The following is a 27808-nucleotide window of genomic DNA, read 5'->3' as shown; positions in this document are numbered from 1 at the left end:
GTATCAACAATAATTTTTTTTCTGTTTATAAAATTATTTGCATCAACAATAGACCTTTTCTCGTTTATAAAAATATTTGTATCAAAATACATTTTTTTCCGTAAAAAAAAATATATGTATCAACAATACACTTTTTTATGTTTATAAAAATATTTGTATCAATAAAAGTCTTATTCCCGTTTTAAAAATATTTGTGCCAACAATAAATTTTTTCCCATTTATAAAATATTTGCATCAACAATAGAGAGAAGGAATGTAAAGAAAAATAATAATTAAAAAGGCAAGAAAGGAGGCGAAGGATCTTCTAAAATAGAGATAAAACCTCACCATATTTGAATAATTTGTATCTAAATTTACTGTCATAACACTTTAACAAAAAGAATCACATGTTAATTATGAAAATAAGTCTAAACATCGAAGTCAGATCTAACACTCCTATGCTCTGAAAAAAAATATAGGTAAACAAATTCAGTTTCATTTGAACTTAGTAAGATTCATTCATTCTTTGAAGCTACTTTGACACGAAGAGAAACAAGTTTCATTTTCCTATTCCTCATTTTCCTATTCCTTCTCCTATCAGTTCTATTTTCTTTCATCAACATTAGAATGTTTATCCTCTCTAATTTACTGATCGCAAAAAAAACTATACATGAGATGCATCAAAATCTATTAAAAAAACACGAGGAGAAGAGAAAAATATTAAAAGGTAAGACATGGATAAAATAAAAATATACTTACTGCAACCAAACCTAAACCAATGATTCTTTCGGTTCCGATCACCGCGAGGATCAGCCACGAAATCATTCACAAACAAATAAACAATAACATCAAAATCTGAACAAAGAGAATCAGTTTGTCATAAAAAAAATACATGGAAGGCCAAATATAAATATTTCATCTTTCTTCATTACATCAATTGAACAACAAAATAATTTCATAAAACACACATGCTAAATGTAACTTCCTATTCAAATATTTATGTTTTGAATTAGGAATCAATTATATCATTACATGCATATATAACTCAAGATAGTGGAAAACTAATCTGTTGAAGGGTTAGCGGCAAGTTCGGTCTAGAGAGATTCGAGTTGGATGTTCTATAGAGCCTCATCCTCGGAATCAGAATCATCGGAATCAGACATGAGAAAGATTCGTCGGCATTTTATTCGAGCTTGCCTTAATCGACCGATTGTTCACCGGAATCTAAGATTTGTTCATTGGAATCTGGGTTGATGGGATATGCTAATCGCTCGCCGTGTTTTAGGGTTTGTTTGCCAACAACACTGCTGGGGAGAAGGAGGTTATAAAAAAAATATAAAAAAATATGAATAAAAGACACACACCGTCACAAACAAATTAAAAAATCAAAATAACATTTTATAGGAAGAGAATCATAAAGGAACTTGAATCTTAACCATTCAAACATTCAAACTCATCTCAAATAAAAAATCAAATTCAAACATGAATCTCATATGAAACTGAAAAATCATATTCAAATATCAACCTTATCTGAACCCAAAACCAGAAAAACAAAGGCTTAGAGAAGAAGGAAGATATTTTTTAGTAACCAAAAGAAAATCAATTAGTAAAAAAACAAAAGAAATAAGAGACCACCTTCTTTGTCATATTAGCGCGCGCTCTCTCTCTATGACCGCCCACTTCATGTTCGGTGACCATCATCACGCATGCCGTTAACAACCGCGACTCCATCTCCTCCTTCTTGGAACACGGTCGAAAATCACCGACTTTAAAACTTCAATAAATCAAATCGTTCTTCTGTCTTCCTTTGTTGCTTTCTTTTGCAAGATTCCAACCGAAAAATCAATGATGAAAGTTAGATAAGAATTTACTTTTGAATGGTGTAGCCATAAGCGAGATATTTAATATAAGGAATGCATTTACTTTCTCCAAATAGAATGAAAGACATTCCAATTTTCACTATGACTTTTCAGTTGCGCGTGCATGCATTGAGTAATAGGATATTTTAATCTTTCATTGAAAAATGAGAAGTGATTCTTAAAATCTAAATAATAACTTGGAATGTAATAATGAATTATGATAAATAACTATGAATTATAAGTAGTATTTAAAGTAATTGTATCTAGTCCAAAATAACACTATTTAACTAACCGTTTAAACTAATTTACAAAAATTGCAAAAGGATACTTAAGCGAAATCAAGACCGTGTTTTTTTATTAGATTATATATTAACTTAGAAAAGGACAAAAAGGTATTTAAGGGAAATCACGAGCATGTTTTTTTCTTAGATATATATTAGATTAGATAGGAAAAAACGAAAATAAGGAAGGAAGGGGCAACATTCTGTTCAATACGTGATGTGAATTGTGAAGTTCATAAGCCCTTAAACCCTACTCTCCCCCCTTTCCGGCAGAAGAAAATGCTCAAGTTTATTGGATCAAGATGGAACAATTTCAAGTTCAACAACCTTCGTCTCTTACATTCTTCTTCTTCTTCGAGTCAAACTGATTCCCTTTTTCTTCGAATTTCCAGAGTCGGTGACCCAATCATTCCCATTACTTGTATCCTCAACCAATGGATTCAAGAGGGCAAAGACGTAAACCATTCTGACCTACACTTTTTCATCAAGCAGCTCAGAACCCATCGTCGCTTCAACCAAGCCCTTCAGGTCAAATCTCCCACATTCATTCACTGCTTTGATTCTATTATATTTCCCATGCTTGTTATAGTTAAGCTTGTTCTAAGATCAAAGTACTTTTTTTAAACAATTTTTTTCATTGTGGTAGATATCAGAATGGATGAGCAATGAAAGAAACCTTCATTTATTATCAGGAGACATTGCTATACGTCTCGACTTAATATCTAAAGTCCATGGTCTAGATCAAGTCGAGACATATTTTAACGGCATTCCACACACTTTAAAAGATTTAAAAGTCTATAGGCGCAATACAACTCTGTGGCTAAGGTAGAGTCTATCATGAAGAAAGTAAAAGATCATGCTTCCAATGATGCGTCAGACTTGGTATTGAGCTACAATGTTCTTTTAAAGCTCTATACTCGGACAGGTCAACACAAGAAATTGGTTGCTCTGATGAAAGAAATGAAAGACAAGAAAATGTACAACAGATATACATTTACTACTTGGCTCAATGCTTATGCTACCGCTAATAACATAGATGAGATGGAGAAGTTATTGACGAAGATGGAAGTTGATCACGGCACAACTTTGGACTGGTTCACCTATTCTGCTGCAGCAGGTGGATATATTAAAGCCTTCTTCACGCAAAACAACATCAACACAATGATCACTCTTCTCAAACAACTTATCAGTTAAGAGAAGTATCATGCACCATGAGCCTTAAGTAGTAAGGAATGACGAGACGGAGTTTCTTCTATCCTTGTCTAGAGTGACTCTGCGTACGGGGCATAGGCCCCAACTATTCAGAGCATTCGCCCTTATTCACAGACTTTAGTGTGATTCCTATCAATCGACTGCCAAGTCTCTTATTAATTCTATCCCACTCTTTCACTCCTCTTGCCTCCTTAATCATTCTTGTTTTCAGCCTAGTGCGCTGAACTATGAAAGTTCTGATTTCCTTATTGCACTATAAGGATACGTAGGCAGGAGCATTCAGATTCTCCGTGAGCTACCTTATTTATTAATCCATCATTCTTTCATTCAGTCAATACCATCTTTTTTAGATCGAATACTATTTTTCCTTGGATTCCATTCACATCCTTTTAGGACGCCTAATGAATAGTCCGCCTTGTGAACCAAGAGTTGTTTGGCTTGTACCCAAACATTTAATTCCTTTGTTTTTGGTTATTCCACTATAGTTATACCATGCCTCGGGCCCCTCACTTGTTGGTTTACCTTTGCTCTTTGGTTCAGAGTTTATTTCTTCATGGATCCAAGATACCATTATCTTTGATCTCAAATTGCTTGTTCCCTAGCAAGTAACATATCTTTTCCTTGTGCCAACCATTACTTTCTTTGGGTTCCATATACATCCTTTTAGGATGACCTAATGAAATGTCCATCTTTGTATCAAGAGTTGTTTGGCTTATTGCCATACAGTTAATTCTCTTTGTTTTCAGTCATTCTACGACAGTGATACCATGCCTCGGGCCCCTCACTTGTCGGTCTGTCTGTTTACTCTTTAATTCAAAACCAATTTTCCTTTACGGATTCCCATGCTACCATTATATTTGTACAAGTTATATTGTCAATCACTTCAATCATACTCCTTTGGTTGTTTGTCTTGTCAGTCCTTGTTGCTTAGACAAACATTGTTTTGCTTCTCTTTTGTTTTCGTAGTTTAACGAACTATGATTGCTCTGATTTTCTCATTGCATGATGAGAATACGTAGGCACGAGGATGCGAATCCTTGGCGAGCATACTCCTAATTATTCCTTCCGCCTTAGGGCATCATCCATATCTTTCACTATCCATTATCTACCTTCGATCATAAACTGTTCACTCCAGTGACATTTATTTCTTTGAAATCAGATACCCTTTCCTTGGAATTCCATATATACCCTTTTAGGACGCCTAGTGAAAAGTCCACATTTGTGCCTAGAGTTGTTTGGATTGTCCCCAGACATTTAATTCTTCTTATTTGGCCCAGCCATATAGTGATACCATGTGTTAGACCCCTCACTTATGGTCAATGCCACCTTCCCTCTATGGTACCAATTCCATTTCTCTTGTGGATTCCAATATACCTTTACCTTTGGTTTTGAACTTTACCTCTTCAATCACTGTTACCAAATATTCGATTCATTGACTTCGGTCACTTCACTTCATTCATCTCCATGATACACTCATATTCTACCTTCATTCACTTCATGTGATATACCCTATTCTTTGAGCCAAATACAATATACCTTTGAACTTCATCTTGTACCCCTTTTTGTGAACAAAGAGCATATTTGTTTGTCTTGTCAAACCTTGTAGCTTTGACAAACATCTCCTTACCTACTTTGCATCCATATTTAGGCAACTCTTTCTTTTTGGTTATTCCAATATAGTGATACCATGCCTCGGGGCCCTCACTTGTTGGTTCATACCAGTTTTACTCTTGGGTTCATGTTTCACCCCTTGTTGTAGTTAAAATCATATTATCCTTTGGTTCAGACCATACTGAATAGTCTCCAATTCTACTTGTTATCTGACACTCATTCGACACCTTTGTACGAAGTCGGTAACACATTAGTCTACTTATTTTATTATTTTGTTTAGTAATTTAGATGTTTTGGATTGTTATTTCCAGTTGTTGATTACATGTTAATTGGATCATTATACTCCATTTTATGTCCCTTTGTGGTAGTTTTATTGGTTTCAGGTGTAAGCAAGAGTACCGGAGGGATAGACAAGCAAATCCGACATTCCGGGACCGTCGGAAGAGGAAAATTGGACAGTACAGTAGTCCTGACATGGACACCTGTGTTTCCCATCACGGGCTATGTCAGGAGAGGTGATGACACTGAAATTCACCGTATTTTTGACTCCGATTTCGCATGCATTTTAGTTGTTTTATTGATATTTTGTTATGTTATTACTATGTTTCTCTTTGTTTTTAGGTTTTCAGTCTAATCGGAGCCCCGATCGAGAAAAGGAGTGAAAACGAGCTAAAAACCCTAAAATTCAGCATTTTACACTTGTGGCTCCCATTGTGGCTGGCGCCATAGGACCAGCCATGACGTGTCACAACTCAACTTCCCTCAACTGCCACGTTCCCCACTACCTCCACTATGGCGCCACAATTTGCTCTTATGGCGGGCGCCATGGACTTGTTGCGGGTGCCACAAGAAGAAAATTTTTCCCTCCCAATTTCAAACTGAAGGGCATCCTTGTCTTTTCCATTATTTTACTTGCCTATAAATAGAGACTCAAATCCATTCGTTTAATCACCCAAACTTAGAGCAGATGCAAACTTAGAGCAAACTTAGTTTCACTTGGGCATATATTCAGTATATTAAAGCGGTAATCGCTTCGCATTGGGGTGTTACCACAATTGTGTAATCAAGTCTGTGATCGAGTCTGTAATCGAGTTTGGAGCACTTTAGAAGGAAGTTAATCCTGCCGCCATTTTCATTTCCGCTTCGCATTTTATTCAACCCTCCGATTGGAGCAGGTTTTTATTGCTTTGCCTTTATCTAATTTATTTTCCCGCACTGTCTTTACTTTATTTATTTCTCGCACTCACTTTACTTTATTTATTTCTCGCACTCGCTTTACTTTATTTATTTCTCGCACTCGCTTTACTTTATTTATTTCTCGCACTCGTTTTACTTTATTTATTTCCCGCACTGTCTTTACTTTATTTATTTCTCGCACTCGCACTACTTTCATTTATTTCTCGCACTCGCACTACTTTTATTTATTTTCCGCACTCGCACTACTTTTATTTACTTTCCGCACTCGCAGTACTTTTATTTAAATTTAAATGCACCTTTACTTTACCATGTCTAACTAAACCTATAAAGGTTAGAATGTAAGGACCATAATTGAACTGATAATCCGTACAATTATTCGTAGAAACACTTAAGGGCTATTTTGACTTTCAACTTAAGTTTTCCCGCACTTAATTTCAGTTGGGTAAGATCGAAAGCCGTCCAACGTCTATTTAAACTTAATTGTTTTTAACTATTTCAAATACAGCGAAAGCACTTTGTTTAGTTCATTAGGAGTTTTTAACTTAAAAAGAAAAGTGATTTTAAAACTATTTTTGGACGCGTTTATAAGTTTAGAGTCTGGTTCGTGAGAACCTCTTTTGGTTAAGAAATCCAAGTTAAAATACTTTTCAACTTAATCAAGATACTATATTTCTTAAAAATAGGTTCACTACTCTAACGCAATGCGCGCCTTTTTATAAGTGACAATAAGAGGGTTTGATTAGGGAGTACAACTCGGTTCTGAATACGCGAAAGCGACAGTTTCTGTTAAATTGGTTCTTTTCAAAGTAGGAAACACTGCCCATAAGTAGTTCTATTAGCAAGTACTTGGATTATTAATGGATTATGTGAATTACATTTGAGCATGTCTTTATTAATTGAACTTAATCTAATACTTTACTTTTCATTGCACACTCTAAAAATCCCTATTTTGATTACCTTAGATAAACACCATAACAATAGATAATGATAGATTGACACTTGGTCTCTGTGGATTCGACAATCTTTTATATTACTCTGACGCGTTCGTATACTTGCGAAAAGCACGCATCAAGTTTTTGGCGCCGTTGCCGGGGACCAATTTCATAAAATTTCATACCCTGTTGTTATATCGTTTAGACTTAGGTTATTACCCGCCGGTCAATGCGAAGAACTCGCAGCACATGAAGCTTAGTATACCCTCTGGCGGAACCCGAATGTTACGCTCGCACACGTTTATTCTTTCATAGAATTAGGAGAGCTATGGCCGAAGATCAAAACCAAAGACCTCTTAAGGATTTTGCTCAACCATCCAACGAAGAACCTAGTTCTAGTATAGTAAACCCAACCATTCCAACTAATAATTTCGAACTTAAACCCTCCCTGTTGCAACTAGTGCAACAAAGACAATTCGTAGGTCTCGCTACTGAGAACCCAAACCAACATTTAAAAATCTTTCTCCAATTAGCAAACACTATTAAAACCAATGGAGCTTCTCCTGAGGCAATCCGTTTAAGATTATTCCCTTTCTCCCTTAGAGATAAAGCCATATCATGGTTAGATTCCCTTCCACCCAATTCCATTACGACTTGGGATAACCTTAGAAGAGTATTCCTTGCTACTTTCCCCCAAGTAAGACCGCCGTTCTTCGAAACCATATAACTAGATTTACCCAAAACCAAGGAGAATCGTTGTTCGAAGCTTGGGAGAGATATAAAGAGTTGTTAAGAGCATGCCCACATCATGGTTTAGAAAATTGGTTAATCATTCAGACCTTCTATAATGGACTTCATTATAACACTAAGATGACCATCGACGCTGCCGCATGTAGCACCTCAAATTTGCACCCATCATTGTACATACATTTTCATATTAGGTCATAGCATATCATGGTCCATTGCATGGCATTGCATTGCCTCTTTTGCCCCAAGCGCAAGCCAATCAAGAAATTAGGTCAAACTGGTCAGGAGATCAGTCAGTCAAGCAAGCAAGCACAATTCTCAAGGAGCCAAGGCCCTAGGGTTGATCCAACATGTTCACATGACTTGAGGATCCATTTGAAGTGTTTTGGTCAAGGATTGGATGTTCAGAAGTCATCAGTCAATGCACAGTCAGTCAGAAACCCTAAAAGTCAACTGTTGGTCAACTGTCCATTTAATCAGTGATTTGATGATAGAAATTGGTTTGAGAGATCTTATTCATGTCCAAATAGGCCTCATATATCATGTCAAACACCATCATGGAAGAATTTGAAGCCAAATCAGAAGTTTCCAAAAATGGAAACTGGACCTGTAACTGAAACCTGCCCAAAATGGAAAGTCTTGATCCTCAAACTTACATCATGATACAAGCTTCAAATGAACTTTTGTCCAACATGAAAGTTGAAGATCTTGTTCTCCCATTTCCAAAAAGTCCAAGAACGCTCAATTCCCATGTATGGTTGGCAAGTTATGATCAAATCATTTTCACAAAATCTTGAACTTCAAAAGGCCATATCTCTCAAACCATTTGGCCAATTTTGGTGGGGTTTTTTACTACAAGTCACATTTGATCCCCTCTTTCCAAAAATATAAATTTCATAAGCCAAAACCTTGCCAATCAAAATGGCATTTTTTGACTTGTCTCATTTAAATTCAAGTTTGACCAAGAGTTGACTTTTTGATTTAATCATCTTTTAACCATTTGGCCATTGGAATATGTTCAGAAATGTTATTTAAAACTTGTTGGAAGCCCATTCCCATGAAGTACATGTATCCATGCCTAACTTGCTTGAAATTTGGCCAAAAGTACACTTTCACCATATCTATCCATACTTTCATGAACCATGCTTTGTACCTCTCAACAGCAGATTTTATGCACCATTTTCTGTCATGTGAAACACTACAAGCAGACACAAGATATCAGAAAGAAAGTTTGGTTCATCTCATTCACAAGAAAAGGCTTCATTCTTGGCCATTTTCTCAAAAATGCTCCAAAACCTTAAGTAACCCTAGCAAGCTTTATTGGTTTTCTTCATCCAAGCAACATCAAACAGCAAATTAAAACCTCATTTTCTGTCAAAAGAAATCAGCAGTAGCAGCCAAAAACCACAGAAAACTCATGCTCTAAAAATTCTCATTCTTGGCCATTTTTCAAAAAACCAGTCAAAACTTCCAAAGAACAAAACTTTGCCTTGCCAAAAATAACATTCACACAACATTTTGAACTGGTTTCCATCAACATTCTCCAGCTGGAAAGCCATTTCCCATGGCTGTTTTTCCTCACACATCACTCATGACAGTCCAAGTTTTAAGCCATTGCAAGGGTTTCTGAACCAAACCACCTTCACCAATCATCATTGGAAGGCTTTTGCATCATCTGTTTCGGGCCAAGAAGACCAAAACAACACTGTTTTTCCTTCTGCTTCAAAAATAAGTGAGATTTCGCATCCTTTCTTTTTCAAAATCATGTTGTGTTTTGTGTAAATCTTGCAATGCTGAGCACAATGAGCCTTAGATCAATGCAAATGGTCAAATATTTTGGAAGTTATGCCATGTTTAAGGTTGATGCTCGATTTTGTTTGTGCTCATTTCTTTGTTATTAGTTAGATTTTCTGAAAACAAATGTTAGAATGTTAATGAGGATGCTTGGCTGGATCGATTGGTGCCTTCAATTCGTATTTCTGGAAAAAAAGTTTTTGGAACCTGATTGATGATGATGAAGCTTACTGTGCGTGCAAAACCCTAACTTTCAAAATGCCATGCCCTGAAATTGGGATTCTGCACACACTGCATGGCGCTGGTGGCCCAGGGGCCAATCAAAATATTTCATTTCGTCGCCCAAAACGGCGTCGTTTTGATAAGTGAATCCCAAATTACAAAAGTGCCATTGACCGTGCCCCTTGAACCATTAAACCATGTGTGTTTTCAATTATTATTTCATTTTGATGCATCAACTTACAAAAATCATTGCGCCTTCATTTTTAATCCAAAAATCATGGGATTTTTTGCATTGTGTTCATATGGATCTCTAGTTTTTCATCATAATTTTTCCAGATTTTTTTGATGAGTGGATCTTAATTGGTATTAGGGTTTGTGACATGTATGCACATTTTGTACACTTTGCCAAAACATTTGTGAAATGGTGATGCTTTATCCAATGGCTCCCAAATTTTTTGTGCTTAAACTAGACACACTCATGGTGATTTTGGTGTAGAGTTTGTGAATTTATCATTGCTGGTTTGTGAGTTATGATTTTTTGAATTAGGGTGTGACAATTTGTGTCACACCATTGATGTCCAACTTCATGATTTTCATTACCATGCTTCTTGAACTCCAATTGATCTGATTTTTTGCATGAACCTACTCTTGTATGTCTAGTTTACATGTGAATTTTCTTGGAATTATTTGTGGTATTTCCTAATTGTTTGAGATTTTCTCCCCTGTCTAGTCATATGTTGACTTTTTGTGACACTTGTTCCCATTTCATTTGTGAAATTCTCATACTTTACTAGATGGACTTGAAATTTTACATGAGATAACTAGACATCCTCATCTTTGCCATGGTTTTAGTCCCATTCATTTATCATACACCATCCCTGATTTATGATTTTTCTAAGTTGATGCATGTTTGGTTGACTTCTTTGAGCATGTTCAAAATTGCTTTGACTTTCTGATTTTCATTGACTGCCTTCCACTTGTCCAAATGAGATGAAACTTGACATGCTTACTATGCTATGGGTTGTGATTGATCATGATTTATTTGGTGATTTTTGGAAATGTTTGAGATTGGTTTTGATGCAAGTCTTGCTGTTGACTTCTATGAGCTTCTAAATGCCATGTTTTGACCTAATTTGTTCATGAAATGATGATGATGATTGATATGAATGTGAACCCAATTGGTTGTGTTTCTTAATGGTTTGAACATGATTTTGGATGATTGCCCTTTGCTGTTTTGACTTTTTCATTCCTCTTTGACCCTAGGCTTGCCCTAGTGGTCCTGTTACTCACTTTTGAGCTTGTGTTTTCAGGTTGACCAACAAATGACCAATGAGACCAATTCTTTTGATTGAGCTTGCTTAAATATCACTGTCTAACTTGTTTGTTTTGTAGGTGGCTTGGCTCACATGCCTTGAGCCTTGTGCCTTGCACATTCACTTGCTTCTGACTGACTGGTTGATATCTGTTTCATTTTGATTTAACTTTGACTTGTATACTAACTGTGCTTGACTGATTTCAGGTACTTTAGTTGCTTTTAGTTCCTTGTGAACTTTTGCTTTGCTTTGCTTGTATAAGCAATTTGCATTGAGGTATACTTCTAATCTTCATGTAGTCTGGAAGACCTGGCCTGTTACTTGGCCAGGCAACTGTCTGAAGTCCTCCTTAAGAGGCAATGTTTGTGGGTGTTTAATTTTGTCCCTGCATAGAGTCAAAGACCTCCTAAGTGAAGAGGCAATTGGCAGAACCCAAGGGATAAGCAACCTATCCCCTGCTATTCAGTGTGTCTTCTGTTTTGCTCACACCACTGTGTTGATGCATTACAAATAAAAACCAAGATCTTGTACAATTGTACAGTTGAGTCAGTTTCAAATGTGTAGAAGGGTTCCCACTTTCTGAACCCACACATTCTTGTCTTGAGCTCTCCCAGGCCAGGGATAAGAGCTGTGAAGTCTTATCTTCACTCACCTTTCATCTGCTTCACCTTAGCCCCTCAATGGCAAGGTTAAGAGCACATTCACCCAGTTCCAGAGGTTTGTTTGTTGAGGTTGATATGACCCCTCGACTAAAACCTAACCCTTGTTTGAGCCCCTTGCTTGTGTATAGTGTGTGCTATCTGTGCTTGTAGGATTGTTTGACTTGCTTCCTGTGCAAGTTAGGATTGTTTGACTTGCTTCCTGTGCAAGTTAGGATTGTTTGACTTGCTTCCTGTGCAAGTTAGGATTGTTTGACTTGCTTCCTGTGCAAGTTAGGATTGTTTGACTTGCTTCCTGTGCAAGTTAGGATTGTTTGACTTGCTTCCTGTGCAAGTTAGGATTGTTTGGCTTGTTTCCTGTGCAAGTTAGGTGTGTGTGTGGCTTGCTTCCTGTGCAAGTCATGACTAGGATAGGTTGGCTCCCTGTGCCAGTTAGCTAGAAACCTTAACTTAGGGATGAATTTGCATGATAACATCTAGGCTCGAGTCGTAGTCTCCCTAGTTGTGTCTCCCTCTGTTATCTGGTTAGGCTAGTCCTTTATCCCTGCGTAGGGGAACTACATCGCCCTGATCTTCATACCAGATGAAGTATGTAGGCAGGAGATTGAGCTGATCTCTCCGGGCGCCTGTGTCTTTGTTTTGTCTCGTTGTGTGCTTGGAAGCTGATGTAAGTCCACCCAGTGGCAGTTAGGTTCCAGTGTGCGTGCGTTTGGTTCGGATGCTGATGTAAGTCCAGTGATTGGCATTCAGGCTCCACGTTTGCCTCTTTGTGTGTGTTTTGGTTCGGATGCTGATGTAAGTCCAGTGATTGGCATTCAGGCTCCACGTTTGCCTCTTTGTGTGTGTTTTGGTTCGGATGCTGATGTAAGTCCAGTGATTGGCATTCAGGCTCCATGTTTGCTTTCTTGTGTGTGTTTAGGTTCGGATGCTGATGTAAGTCCAGTGATTGGCATTCGGGCTCCACGTTTGCCTTTGCCTGTGTTGGTTTGTGTGCGTGTCAGCCGAGCTACGAATGCTCTGATTCTTCTCTCGTCCGAGAAGATACGTATGCATAGGATGCGATATCCTAGCGAGCATGTGTCGTTTCCCCAGTCCGAACTACTTCGACTCTGATGTCTATGCCTGATAGACTAAGTAGGCCCAGGATGCGACATCCTGCCGAGTCAGTTTCAGTCAGTTTCTTTTGTCTCTGTTCAGCCAGTGTGTGTGTGTGTGTGAGCAGTGTTTAGCAACCACTTTCCTTTCTATTGTGCGTGGATCCCGTCGAGTACGACGGATGCGTAGGGGTGCTAATACCTTCCCTTCGCATAACCGACTCCCGAACCCATTCTCTTTGGTCGCGAGACCATGTTCTTTCCAGGTTTACTCTAAGCGTTTCCTTTCCCTCTTTTGGGATAAATAACGCACGGTGGCGGCTCTGTTGTTCTTTCTTTTCCCGTCGGTTTTTCGCGTGATGCGACAGCTGGCGACTCTGCTGGGGACATAGAGAAGTTGACCTATGCTGGTCCATCTTCCCTAAGCGAGTCTCTCCTAGCGCTCTCTAGGTTAGGGATTTGGTTGCTGTTTGCTGTTGTATTTATTGCATTCATTTGTATATATTTGCATTTACTGTTTGCATTTATTGTTTGCATTAATGTTTGCATTCATATTCATCTGTTCACCTGGCTGGTTGTCTGTTTCTCTCTGTTGAGGTGGGAGTTACATGAGGTAAAAGGCCCAATACCCAGGCCATGAGTGAAATCTAGGATACTTAGGAATAGAGTGATTCATGGGAAGCGGGTGGTATTGCGCCACTTAGCGGAACATTGATATCACGAGCAGTTCAGACCCTGGTGGGACATCATCGTTACATACTTCAGGTGTGTATATGATGATGTTCTGCGAAAGGTTATTTATGCTGCGTTTCTCTCGACCTTACCCTGGCCTAGATGACACCCGTAAGTGGGGAGGGTTTGATCATTACAGGTACAGTTGCTGATTGTTGGTGACTTGTTGGTGACTCTTGGTACTGATGGTGACTGTGAGTTATGGGCATCTATTTCTGGGACGCCAGAGTTCTGTCCGTGGTTTATCAGCGGGTTCCGTTTATTTCGGATCCCCGGGCTGAGGTGAGAGTACTTGTTCAGAGGATCCGTTTGTCACCCGTTCAGTGGTTGTTCCTGTGAAGATAGTGATATAATCTTCGGTTCCGTTTATTTCGGAACCCCCCAAGTTGGATTTATGGTGACTTGATCCCACAGAAATGACTGGTCCAGAGCAGTATTGGGCTTTCAGTTGACTTGGTGGCACAAGGGCCTGCATTCATGCATTTGCATCATATCATCTCGCATCCATCTGCATTCAACTCATGTCTGTCCGTACTCGGGGTCCATTATTTTTTAATTAAGACTCAGGTTGAGAGACATCCGGATGTTAAAAAAAATTGTTGATGAAATTCTATCTGTCTCAATGAAGCCAGGAAAAAAAGAGGACTGAATATTCCTAGTACGGACAGACATTGCATGTGTGAGTCATACTAACCCATTTGCTGTTTTGTAGGTTCCAGTAATTCAACCGGTGCACATAGCTTGTCTGTTCAGATAACCTGCTGGGGGTCAACAAATCCAAGCTGATGGATCTTCCCAACGCCGACATCCTTGAGCTGAAAGGGATGATGAAGGACTTGTTCAGTGTTGTGCAAGGGCTTGCCTTGGGACAGAAGGCCATGTCTGAGAGATTGGAAAAGATTGAGAAATGGCTGATAGTAGAGAAGGTTCAGGGGAAGGCTCCGTCCTCCGAAGTGAACAAACCTTCTGGTACTGTAGCAAGGAAATCCTCCGACAGTGGTTCATTCAAGAGGGGAGTTGAGCCAGTTGGTGTGCCTGCAAAGAAAGAACGTAGTAAAGATCGTTATCATCCTTATGCTGCCACTGTAACCACTCCTGTCAGCAATCCACCTGCTCAACAGCAACAACTGCCACCTCAACAGAAGACACCGAGAACTGAAAGCCAGGTGAAGAAGAAGAAAGAGGATCGTCAGTTTGAGGAACCACCCGTGACTTACGCCCATCTGTTCCAAAGGTTGATGGATCTTGCTTTAGTACGGCCAAGGATATTGATTCCCATAGAACGGCAGAAGAGGCCACCAAACTATGATGAGAATGCCAAGTGCGAGTTTCACTCTGGGGCACCCGGACACAACATTGAGGGCTGTAGAGCTTTTAAGCATGTCGTCCAGGACATGGTGGACTCCGAGACCATTAACTTGGCCCAGATTATGAAGGGGGATGTCAACCCTGCGCCCAGAAGGGGTCCTGTAAAAGTCAAGATGGTGAAGAAGGCCAAGAAAGGATTGGAGATGACTGAGGAGGATCAGCTAAAGGTTCCAATGGCTGTGGTCCCAAAACCTCTGGAGCAGGATGGAGCCTTCCCTGCTGTTGATAATGCTTGTGCGACTGTCACTACAGAAGGGTGTGTATTGATGAAGGACCCGACCCAGAAGATGAAGAAAGTAGAAATGGACAATGAAAGATGCAAAGCACCCAGTCTGGCAGTTGAAACCGTCCATGTGGAGAATGCCTTTGTCGCTGGGAAAAAGAAGAAGCTGTCCATTTCCTCTTATAAACAAGCTCTGGAAGTGGTGAAGAACAAAGAGGCCCAAGGCTGGGGGAGGATCATTGACATCGTGGTAAAAGCAGACATGTTTGGAGTCGGTTATCAGCCAGATTTAGAGTCGTCTAGACCAGACAGAGGATGTCGTCCACTGTACGCCTTCGTCAGTGCAGGGATGTTGGATCCTGGTCATGCCCGTTCAGTGGGTGAGGATGTTGACAGCAACCGCGAGCTTGAGGCGTGGATAAAGTCGTGCGTACCAGGCAATTGGAAGGACTCCAAAAGCGTCACTGTCACTCATTCTGAAGAGTAGTATTTCTGTTTTTCAAATTTTTGTTTGCATGAAAGCCATACGTTTTGCCCGAAACGTAATGGTCCATTGTAAGGGCCATCTCATGTGTTTCATTATGCAACATTTTGCATCAGTAATGAATGGATGTTTTTGTGGTTAAAAGCGGTGTTCCCTGTTTTTCATTTAATTTTGCAATTTAAAAAAGAAAAAAAAAACAAATAAAAATGGCAACGTTTTTTTTCATTCTCTTTCCTTTTGATTTTGTCTCGTTCCAAAGTGATTACTCTCCTGATCTCACCGATAACGATTTGGTTACACCTCTGTATGACTTCGACAATTCGATCTATCATGCCAGAGAAAAAGGCGAAGAAGATTGTGATTTGCTGGAATTAGCCGGGTCATTGAAACAAGAGGAGAAGGTGATTCAACCACACGAGGAACGATTCAAGATTGTTACTCCAAGCTCCGCCGAGGTTAGAAAGCGAAAAGCTGAGGTCGTTTCAGAGGCAAGTCAAGAGCAGAATGGTAGCCCTTTTGAAAGAGAAGGTTGATACATGTGCCTGGTTGTATCTAGATACACCAAGGTGGGATACCAATGTTTTGGGGCATAAACTACCATCAGGAGGAGACTGTGCAAAAGCTGAGGCCGACAAAGGATGAGAAAGAGAGAAGGTGTGAATAGACTATCAAGATGCGAGCAGAGCTAATCTGAAAGATGGATTCCCGGTACATCACAATGAGGTATTGGTTGATTATATGGCTCAGGTCTCAGTGTTTATCTTCATGGATGACTTCTTGGCCCAGACCAGATTGAATTGTCGCCAAATGATATGAAGTAAACCAGGTCCATCACACAAGGGGCACCTTCTTGTTCTAAGTTGATGTCGTTCCGTCACATGAGGCCGGTGCCACGTATCAGAGGTCTACGGTGACTTTGTTTCGTGATATGATTCATCGTGAAAGCAAACGCCATGTTGATGACATGATGGCAAAGTCCCAAGCAGAACAGGGGCATCCGGTAGACTTGGGGCAAGTTGTTTGACCGATTGAGATAACTCATACTTTTGAGTCTGAATCAGTGCACTTATGGAGTGTTGTCCATCAAGCTACCGAGGCTTGTTGTGAGCGAATCAGAGGAATCGAGGTCGATCCTGCTAAAAAAAAAAAAGAGGGTTAGTTGTAGGAACCTCTGATTCCGATACCTCAGTGAAAGAAATAACTGTTAATCCGGTACTTGATAACCCTCGAGGGGTCTATGAGGTGCGTATTGGGTCAGCATGACTAGTTTGGTCGAAAAGAGTATGCAATTTACCTAAGCAAAAAGTTTATCGACTGTGAAACAATACACTCACTGTTCGAAAAAACTTGATGTACTTTGGCATAGGCTGCTCGCCGACTGAGACAGTGTATGCTGATTCATACCACTTCGTGGATATCCAAAATGGATCTGATCAGATATGTGTTTGAGAAACTAGTAGCAACCCATGGAAAGGTTATCAACCAAGGAAGTTTGAGGTCCCTGATGAGGACATCTCGAGGTACTCAAATCGAAAGATTGAGAGTGACTGATCCCGGAGGAGGGGTCTGACCCCGAATCCGAACGGATTCCGATGTCTGAGGGGGAAGGAGATGAGGTGAATAAGTTAGTGCTTCCCGGATCACAGTTGGTTGCACCAACAATGGTGGCTGAACATAAAGTCTGTATCCTGGATATTGAACCCAGGGACGTATATCTACCTGGGGCAGTGTCTTCCTCACAGAAATATGAGAAATCAGAGAAGACTGAATGGATAAGGACTCGGAATGACACGTTGAGCCCAACTAGGGGAAAGGGCTGACAGTTACCTGGCATGGGGCAATTGTACCCAGTGAACGAAGCATGTTGTTAACCAAGAAGTGTGACCTCGCGCGTACCACGTGGAAGAATTGGTTGAAAAGGATCCTTCCTCCTCAAGACGATTGTGGGGCAAATGGACAAACAGTTATGAATGTCCATTCGTGGTCAAGAGGGTCCCATCTGACAGAACCTTGTTGTTTATGACCACGGATGACGACGATTTTCCATTCCCTGTGAATGCGGACGCAGTTAGAAAATACTTCGTGAAAGAAACCCGCTGGACAAAAAAAAAAGAATAAAGAGTCCAGGCAAAAAATGGGCATCCCGGCGAACCAAGAAAAAGAGAAAGGTTCGGGCAAAAGTTAGGGATAAAAATAAAAGAAAAGAACTGTACACCCGGCAAGTTGAAAACCCGCAAGGGCGACTTGGGCAAAAAAGGGTATCCCGGTGGATTGAAACCCGAAAGGGCGGTCCAGGCAAAAGAGGGAATGAAACGAACAACTGCGTCTAGCATGATCATTTGTGCTCATAATGACTTGGATAATCTCCGACAGAGACCGATCGGAAGCGTCTTGTTCAGAAGACAGAAGGTGCGGAAAGTCCTGAGGACATATGAGGTGTAACTGAGTTGGAACCCGATGAGATCACAGTTTCACGTTGCCGTTAGGATAGATTTTTCTTTTATGTGCAATCACCTCATTCCAGGGTTTGCTTCCTGTGTGTTGCTCAATTGTGAGCCATCTTTTATTCCAGTCAAATAAAGCGTGTGTTCGGTCAAATAAATTTTGTTTTTGTGTCATTACTGTTTTGATTACGAAAACATCTATTCATTTTGATAAGAATATTTGCATTTTTGAAACATAGAGGTCCCTTCTGATGCATGCTTGTGAGATTGAAATCTGGAAATCTTACTTGGAAGTCTGAGTGACCTAAGTGTTGAAACATCAGAACACCTGGGGCATACCTGGGGCACGTTTTTATCTGACGATCTCTTGTGCAGGTGCTGTTAGATATCTTCATTCACTTGCCAGTGGTAATATGGACCTTTTTGACAAGAAATATCTGCAGAGCCCGATCAGGGGCAAGGGATAGATGAACCGTGAAAAGACGGTGAAGGATTACGACAACGATCCTGGAAAGTTAATCAAGAAGACTCTTCAAAGTCTGATGATTGAAAAGTATGTATGAATCCCAAGAGTTTAACCTCCGTGAAGTACGGACGAGTTGAGAATACAAGATGATGGAGCAGAAAAGTCCAGAAGAGTACAGGAGTTCTTAAAAGTGGAAAGTCAACACTATGGGTGGATGATGGATACTAGTGTTCGACGAGTCGACCGACATCCCTGTCAAACAAGCTGTATCTCCCCAGAGGATTGAGAGTGTGATCTCCCTGGCAGATTCGAGATCGTTGTATCCTCAGCAAGCCTGAAGGTTATCACGTCCCCAGCCCAAGCCAGTATTGAAGCTATCAGAGTTATTTCCCCTGCAGAGATGCCTGTAGACCGTACCTTCTTTCCCCAGCAGATCTGAGGATTGCTTCTCCCCAGCAGGCCTATGCTTGCAGATTTCCCCAGTTGAGAACCCCCGCTGAGCGCCTGGCAGTTATTTTCCCCGGGAGTTCCCCAGCGGAGTCTATCAGTAGACTGTTTGTGTGTTCCCCAACAATTGGGTTGGTGATGCTGTTATCTCCAGTATGGCTGTGAGTGCTTATCCCAAGCAGGTTTGTGGGAATTCATCTCCAGTATGATATGACGTGTCATCATCCTCAACAGAGTTGTTACTCTCACCACTATGGTTGTTCTCTCCACTAGGATCGTTCTCCTCAGCAGAATGGTGTGGTTTTTCCTCAGCAAGTTCCCCGAGTGGAGCGGGTCTCATGAAATACATCTCCAGCAGTGATTCTCCTACATATGGATTGGTTGGGTCGTCCCTAGTGGAGTAGAATTTATCTCTCCAGCAGAGTTCATCCTACCAGTGGATTGGACGGGTTTTTGTAGTAGACTGAAATCTGCATCCTCGGCTGAGTTGAGTCTACCTATGGATCGCGTGGGTTATCCCCAACGGAGTAACAGACATTCTCCAAAGCAGGGTTTATCCTATCTGAAGATTGGTTGAGTCTTCCTCCCAGTGAAGTCGCTTTACTATTCCCCAAGCAGAGTTCCCCGCAGAATATTTCCCCAAGAGGAGTCTCCCCACAGAGTTAGAGTATCTGATCATTTCGGCTCCCTAGCCAGGGTTCATTTGCATTTCGCATGTAGTAATCATTGCATCCTCAAAAAAAAATCGCATTCATAAATGAAGCATTACGCCATAGAAAAATCAAACATATGCATTCATATGTTCGAAACCTCACCAGACCGTATCCCCGGCAGAGGCGGACCATTTCATTCAACATAGCAAGCATATCCATTAGCCCTAGGCCGTGGTGACCAGCTGAGTTTGGGTTGTTGGAAAGAATTTTGCATCGTGCCATTGGATCGGCTTCAGGATTGGGTTCATCAGCATGGTTGAGAGGTTGGTGTTTTCCCAACAAGTGATTCCTCAGTCGAGTGGGTATCCCCAGCAGTGTTACTCCCCAATTGTTAGCGTCTTGCCAGCTTGGGTCTTTTTCCTTAAGCAGATATGGGTGTGTCTGATCTCTCCCTGTAGAGTCTACCCCTTAAGCAGAAAGTGTCAATCTTTTCCTGCCATTTCCCCACTGAGATACATCCTCGTGGATGACGGTTGCTTCCGTTCCCTCCCTAATGGGATGGGTTTTCCTATTGAGTTCTTTCCTCATTAGGATGAGTCTTGATTCAGTCTGCCTTTTTGGATCGATCCTAAATTGGCTTCTTGTTGACTATCTCTTGTGCTGCCCTGGGGCATAAATGAATAGTCGCTCACTAACCGGCACTCATTCATTTCATCCTCAGCGGAATTTGTTGGCCTCTACCTACAACCCGGCAGTTGTAAGCCCTATCTTTGTGGTTTTCTACCTACTAGCTGGTAGTTGTAAAATCCCACTTTCATCCCCTTGGTGGAGTTAACCCTATGTGTTCATCCTATGCATGACTGGTTATTTTTCCGTGGTTTTCTGCCTACTAACCGGTAGATGTAATCCCCTCTTTGCAGTTATCAGTATCCGGTTTGTGATATTGATATTCTTTCCCCTCTGGATACTTGCCTTGATCAAGCAGTATTGTCCCCATTGGGTCTTCCCCTTCTTCTTGGATACTTGCTCCGAGTAAGCAGCTTTATCCCCTTTTGATTGGTCATCTTTTGCATACCTAGTCTGGTACCCAGATGCCTGTCTTTTCGGTCGATTATTCATTTAACAAACTACAACCCGGTTATGGATGATCTTCCATGCGAGTGTATTATCTGCGTTTTGACGGCTATAGATAATATGTCTTATGTCTTCTCCGGTATTCAGACCGAAGAAGTTTCCGACGATCAGGTCGATGTACTTATGTTTTTCTGGTATTCAGACCGAAGGAGTTTCCGACGATCAGGTCGATGCACTCATGGCACTCAGGCCAATTTTCCGGTATTCACACCGAAGAAGTTTCCGACGATCAGGTCGATGTACTTATGTTTTTCCGGTATTCAGACCGAAGGAGTTTCCGACGATCAGGTCGATGCACTCATGGCACTCAGGCCAATTTTCCGGTATTCAGACCGAAGAAGTTTCCGACGATCAGGTCGATGTACTTATGTTTTTCCGGTATTCAGACCGAAGGAGTTTCCGACGATCAGGTCGATGCACTCATGGCACTCAGGCCAATTTTCCGGTATTCAGACCGAAGAAGTTTTCGACGATCAGGTCGATGTACTTATGTTTTTTCCGGTATTCAGACCGAAGGAGTTTCCGACGATCAGGTCGATGCACTCATGGCACTCAGGCCAATTTTCTGGTATTCAGACCAAAGTGGCGTTCAGGCCAATTTCCGATTTTCAGATCGAAGAAGTATTCCTCCTCTCCGTTGGTGTCGATAAACGTCGAGTTTTTCCTATTTCGTCCTATGACGTCTAGTTGTACCTGTCCCCATGTGGATTCACCTCTCCGTTGGTCTTGGTAAACGTTGAGTTTTTCCCATTTCGACCGTTGACGTATGGTTGTATCTCTTCCAGTCATTCGTTAATGTCTGGTTACCTCTCCGTTGGTCTCGATAAACGTTGAGTTTTTCCCATTTCGTCCGTTGACGTATGGTTGCACCTTTCCAGTCATTCATTAATGTCTGGTTACCTCTCCGTTGGTCTTGGTAAACGTTGAGTTTTTCCTAGTTGTCCGTTGGCATCTAGTTGTGATTTCTATTCCCATTCGTCATCGTTGTGATGTCTGGATGTGGCCATACCCTTTGAAAACAAAAACCAAAAAATATGTACCCAGCAATAAATATCAAATCCCAGTGGACGTTTCCATTGTTGGATCCCTGTATTGTGCAAATTCTACGGTTCTTGGTATTCAATCCCTGTTTACCCTGAAAGTCTGACAGCCGTTGCTCTCATCCATTCGGATTCCCAGCTGATTGAATAGGGGCAGCTGTAGCACCTCAAATTTGCACCCATCATTGTACATACATTTTCATATTAGGTCATAGCATATCATGGTCCATTGCATGGCATTGCATTGCCTCTTTTGCCCCAAGCGCAAGCCAATCAAGAAATTAGGTCAAACTGGTCAGGAGATCAGTCAGTCAAGCAAGCAAGCACAATTCTCAAGGAGCCAAGGCCCTAGGGTTGATCCAACATGTTCACATGACTTGAGGATCCATTTGAAGTGTTTTGGTCAAGGATTGGATGTTCAGAAGTCATCAGTCAATGCACAGTCAGTCAGAAACCCTAAAAGTCAACTGTTGGTCAACTGTCCATTTAATCAGTGATTTGATGATGGAAATTGGTTTGAGAGATCTTATTCATGTCCAAATAGGCCTCATATATCATGTCAAACACCATCATGGAAGAATTTGAAGCCAAATCAGAAGTTTCCAAAAATGGAAACTGGACCTGTAACTGAAACCTGCCCAAAATGGAAAGTCTTGATCCTCAAACTTACATCATGATACAAGCTTCAAATGAATTTTTGTCCAACATGAAAGTTGAAGATCTTGTTCTCCCATTTCCAAAAAGTCCAAGACTCTCAATTCCCATGTATGGTTGGCAAGTTATGATCAAATCATTTTCACAAAATCTTGAACTTCAAAAGGCCATATCTCTCAAACCATTTGGCCAATTTTGGTGGGGTTTTTTCCTACAAGTCACATTTGATCCCCTCTTTCCAAAAATATAAATTTCATAAGCCAAAACCTTGCCAATCAAAATGGCATTTTTTGACTTGTCTCATTTAAATTCAAGTTTGACCAAGAGTTGACTTTTTGATTTAATCATCTTTTAACCATTTGGCCATTGGAATATGTTCAGAAATGTTATTTAAAACTTGTTGGAAGCCCATTCCCATGAAGTACATGTATCCATGCCTAACTTGCTTGAAATTTGGCCAAAAGTACACTTTCACCATATCTATCCATACTTTCATGAACCATGCTTTGTACCTCTCAACAGCAGATTTTATGCACCATTTTCTGTCATGTGAAACACTACAAGCAGACACAAGATATCAGCAAGAAAGTTTGGTTCATCTCATTCACAAGAAAAGGCTTCATTCTTGGCCATTTTCTCAAAAATGCTCCAAAACCTTAAGTAACCCTAGCAAGCTTTATTGGTTTTCTTCATCCAAGCAACATCAAACAGCAAATTAAAACCTCATTTTCTGTCAAAAGAAATCAGCAGTAGCAGCCAAAAACCACAGAAAACTCATGCTCTAAAAATTCTCATTCTTGGCCATTTTTCAAAAAACCAGTCAAAACTTCCAAAGAACAAAACTTTGCCTTGCCAAAAATAACATTCACACAACATTTTGAACTGGTTTCCATCAACATTCTCCAGCTGGAAAGCCATTTCCCATGGCTGTTTTTCCTCACACATCACTCATGACAGTCCAAGTTTTAAGCCATTGCAAGGGTTTCTGAACCAAACCACCTTCACCAATCATCATTGGAAGGCTTTTGCATCATCTGTTTCGGGCCAAGAAGACCAAAACAACACTGTTTTTCCTTCTGCTTCAAAAATAAGTGAGATTTCGCATCCTTTCTTTTTCAAAATCATGTTGTGTTTTGTGTAAATCTTGCAATGCTGAGCACAATGAGCCTTAGATCAATGCAAATGGTCAAATATTTTGGAAGTTATGCCATGTTTAAGGTTGATGCTCGATTTTGTTTGTGCTCATTTCTTTGTTATTAGTTAGATTTTCTGAAAACAAATGTTAGAATGTTAATGAGGATGCTTGGCTGGATCGATTGGTGCCTTCAATTCGTATTTCTGGAAAAAAAGTTTTTGGAACCTGATTGATGATGATGAAGCTTACTGTGCGTGCAAAACCCTAACTTTCAAAATGCCATGCCCTGAAATTGGGATTCTGCACACACTGCATGGCGCTGGTGGCCCAGGGGCCAATCAAAATATTTCATTTCGTCGCCCAAAACGGCGTCGTTTTGATAAGTGAATCCCAAAATTACAAAAGTGCCATTGACCGTGCCCCTTGAACCATTAAACCATGTGTGTTTTCAATTATTATTTCATTTTGATGCATCAACTTACAAAAATCATTGCGCCTTCATTTTTAATCCAAAAATCATGGGATTTTTTGCATTGTGTTCATATGGATCTCTAGTTTTTCATCATAATTTTTCCAGATTTTTTTGATGAGTGGATCTTAATTGGTATTAGGGTTTGTGACATGTATGCACATTTTGTACACTTTGCCAAAACATTTGTGAAATGGTGATGCTTTATCCAATGGCTCCCAAATTTTTTGTGCTTAAACTAGACACACTCATGGTGATTTTGGTGTAGAGTTTGTGAATTTATCATTGCTGGTTTGTGAGTTATGATTTTTTGAATTAGGGTGTGACAATTTGTGTCACACCATTGATGTCCAACTTCATGATTTTCATTACCATGCTTCTTGAACTCCAATTGATCTGATTTTTTGCATGAACCTACTCTTGTATGTCTAGTTTACATGTGAATTTTCTTGGAATTATTTGTGGTATTTCCTAATTGTTTGAGATTTTCTCCCCTGTCTAGTCATATGTTGACTTTTTGTGACACTTGTTCCCATTTCATTTGTGAAATTCTCATACTTTACTAGATGGACTTGAAATTTTACATGAGATAACTAGACATCCTCATCTTTGCCATGGTTTTAGTCCCATTCATTTATCATACACCATCCCTGATTTATGATTTTTCTAAGTTGATGCATGTTTGGTTGACTTCTTTGAGCATGTTCAAAATTGCTTTGACTTTCTGATTTTCATTGACTGCCTTCCACTTGTCCAAATGAGATGAAACTTGACATGCTTACTATGCTATGGGTTGTGATTGATCATGATTTATTTGGTGATTTTTGGAAATGTTTGAGATTGGTTTTGATGCAAGTCTTGCTGTTGACTTCTATGAGCTTCTAAATGCCATGTTTTGACCTAATTTGTTCATGAAATGATGATGATGATTGATATGAATGTGAACCCAATTGGTTGTGTTTCTTAATGGTTTGAACATGATTTTGGATGATTGCCCTTTGCTGTTTTGACTTTTTCATTCCTCTTTGACCCTAGGCTTGCCCTAGTGGTCCTGTTACTCACTTTTGAGCTTGTGTTTTCAGGTTGACCAACAAATGACCAATGAGACCAATTCTTTTGATTGAGCTTGCTTAAATATCACTGTCTAACTTGTTTGTTTTGTAGGTGGCTTGGCTCACATGCCTTGAGCCTTGTGCCTTGCACATTCACTTGCTTCTGACTGACTGGTTGATATCTGTTTCATTTTGATTTAACTTTGACTTGTATACTAACTGTGCTTGACTGATTTCAGGTACTTTAGTTGCTTTTAGTTCCTTGTGAACTTTTGCTTTGCTTTGCTTGTATAAGCAATTTGCATTGAGGTATACTTCTAATCTTCATGTAGTCTGGAAGACCTGGCCTGTTACTTGGCCAGGCAACTGTCTGAAGTCCTCCTTAAGAGGCAATGTTTGTGGGTGTTTAATTTTGTCCCTGCATAGAGTCAAAGACCTCCTAAGTGAAGAGGCAATTGGCAGAACCCAAGGGATAAGCAACCTATCCCCTGCTATTCAGTGTGTCTTCTGTTTTGCTCACACCACTGTGTTGATGCATTACAGATAAAAACCCAAGATCTTGTACAATTGTACAGTTGAGTCAGTTTCAAATGTGTAGAAGGGTTCCCACTTTCTGAACCCACACATTCTTGTCTTGAGCTCTCCCAGGCCAGGGATAAGAGCTGTGAAGTCTTATCTTCACTCACCTTTCATCTGCTTCACCTTAGCCCCTCAATGGCAAGGTTAAGAGCACATTCACCCAGTTCCAGAGGTTTGTTTGTTGAGGTTGATATGACCCCTCGACTAAAACCTAACCCTTGTTTGAGCCCCTTGCTTGTGTATAGTGTGTGCTATCTGTGCTTGTAGGATTGTTTGACTTGCTTCCTGTGCAAGTTAGGATTGTTTGACTTGCTTCCTGTGCAAGTTAGGATTGTTTGACTTGCTTCCTGTGCAAGTTAGGATTGTTTGACTTGCTTCCTGTGCAAGTTAGGATTGTTTGACTTGCTTCCTGTGCAAGTTAGGATTGTTTGACTTGCTTCCTGTGCAAGTTAGGATTGTTTGGCTTGTTTCCTGTGCAAGTTAGGTGTGTGTGTGGCTTGCTTCCTGTGCAAGTCATGACTAGGATAGGTTGGCTCCCTGTGCCAGTTAGCTAGAAACCTTAACTTAGGGATGAATTTGCATGATAACATCTAGGCTCGAGTCGTAGTCTCCCTAGTTGTTTCTCCCTCTGTTATCTGGTTAGGCTAGTCCTTTATCCCTGCGTAGGGGAACTACATCGCCCTGATCTTCATACCAGATGAAGTATGTAGGCAGGAGATTGAGCTGATCTCTCCGGGCGCCTGTGTCTTTGTTTTGTCTCGTTGTGTGCTTGGAAGCTGATGTAAGTCCACCCAGTGGCAGTTAGGTTCCAGTGTGCGTGCGTTTGGTTCGGATGCTGATGTAAGTCCAGTGATTGGCATTCAGGCTCCACGTTTGCCTCTTTGTGTGTGTTTTGGTTCGGATGCTGATGTAAGTCCAGTGATTGGCATTCAGGCTCCACGTTTGCCTCTTTGTGTGTGTTTTGGTTCGGATGCTGATGTAAGTCCAGTGATTGGCATTCAGGCTCCATGTTTGCTTTCTTGTGTGTGTTTAGGTTCGGATGCTGATGTAAGTCCAGTGATTGGCATTCGGGCTCCACGTTTGCCTTTGCCTGTGTTGGTTTGTGTGCGTGTCAGCCGAGCTACGAATGCTCTGATTCTTCTCTCGTCCGAGAAGATACGTATGCATAGGATGCGATATCCTAGCGAGCATGTGTCGTTTCCCCAGTCCGAACTACTTCGACTCTGATGTCTATGCCTGATAGACTAAGTAGGCCCAGGATGCGACATCCTGCCGAGTCAGTTTCAGTCAGTTTCTTTTGTCTCTGTTCAGCCAGTGTGTGTGTGTGTGAGCAGTGTTTAGCAACCACTTTCCTTTCTATTGTGCGTGGATCCCGTCGAGTACGACGGATGCGTAGGGGTGCTAATACCTTCCCTTCGCATAACCGACTCCCGAACCCATTCTCTTTGGTCGCGAGACCATGTTCTTTCCAGGTTTACTCTGAGCGTTTCCTTTCCCTCTTTTGGGATAAATAACGCACGGTGGCGGCTCTGTTGTTCTTTCTTTTCCCGCCGGTTTTTCGCGTGATGCGACACCGCAGGCGGTGCGCTGATGAACAAACCTTATCCTGAAGCTAGTGCCCTCATCGAAGATATGGCTCAAAACCATCAATCATGGGGAGTCGAACGAGCGACAGTTGAGAGGAAGGAAGCCCAAGGAGGAGTACATGAACTAAGCTCTATAGACATGATGCAAGCCAAAATGGACGCATTAGCCCTTAAGGTCGAGCATATGTGCGTAAACCCGAATATTGCAGCCGCTGTTTCGTCGGATTGTGAGATATGTGGAACCAAAGGACACCAATCTGCAGAATGCAGTCTATTAAACGAAACCCACTCTGAGCAAGTGAACTACACCCAAGGGAACCATACTCGAATACCTATAACCCTGCTTTTAGATACTTCCAGATGATACTGGCACACTCCTTCCTGGGAAGACCAGATGCTGAGACATTACTGAGTGAGGAGGAGATCTTCCTATTATTTTGTG

At 40.8% G+C, this 27808-nt stretch overlaps 1 non-coding gene across 1 annotated transcript; it reads right to left on the bottom strand.

The window, feature by feature from the left end:
* Window positions 1-7779: 7779 nt before the first annotated feature.
* Window positions 7780-7886, bottom strand: LOC127109877 (small nucleolar RNA R71). The gene has a single exon (XR_007797125.1). It is a non-coding gene; the product is annotated as a small nucleolar RNA R71 (small nucleolar RNA).
* Between the last annotated feature and the right edge of the window lie 19922 nt (window positions 7887-27808).

The sequence above is a fragment of the Lathyrus oleraceus genome, chromosome 7 (assembly GCF_024323335.1).
Source record: "Lathyrus oleraceus cultivar Zhongwan6 chromosome 7, CAAS_Psat_ZW6_1.0, whole genome shotgun sequence".
Classification (NCBI taxonomy): domain Eukaryota; kingdom Viridiplantae; phylum Streptophyta; class Magnoliopsida; order Fabales; family Fabaceae; genus Lathyrus; species Lathyrus oleraceus.
The sequence above is the reverse complement of the archived record's forward strand: the minus strand, read 5'-3'. Positions and strand labels throughout refer to the sequence as shown.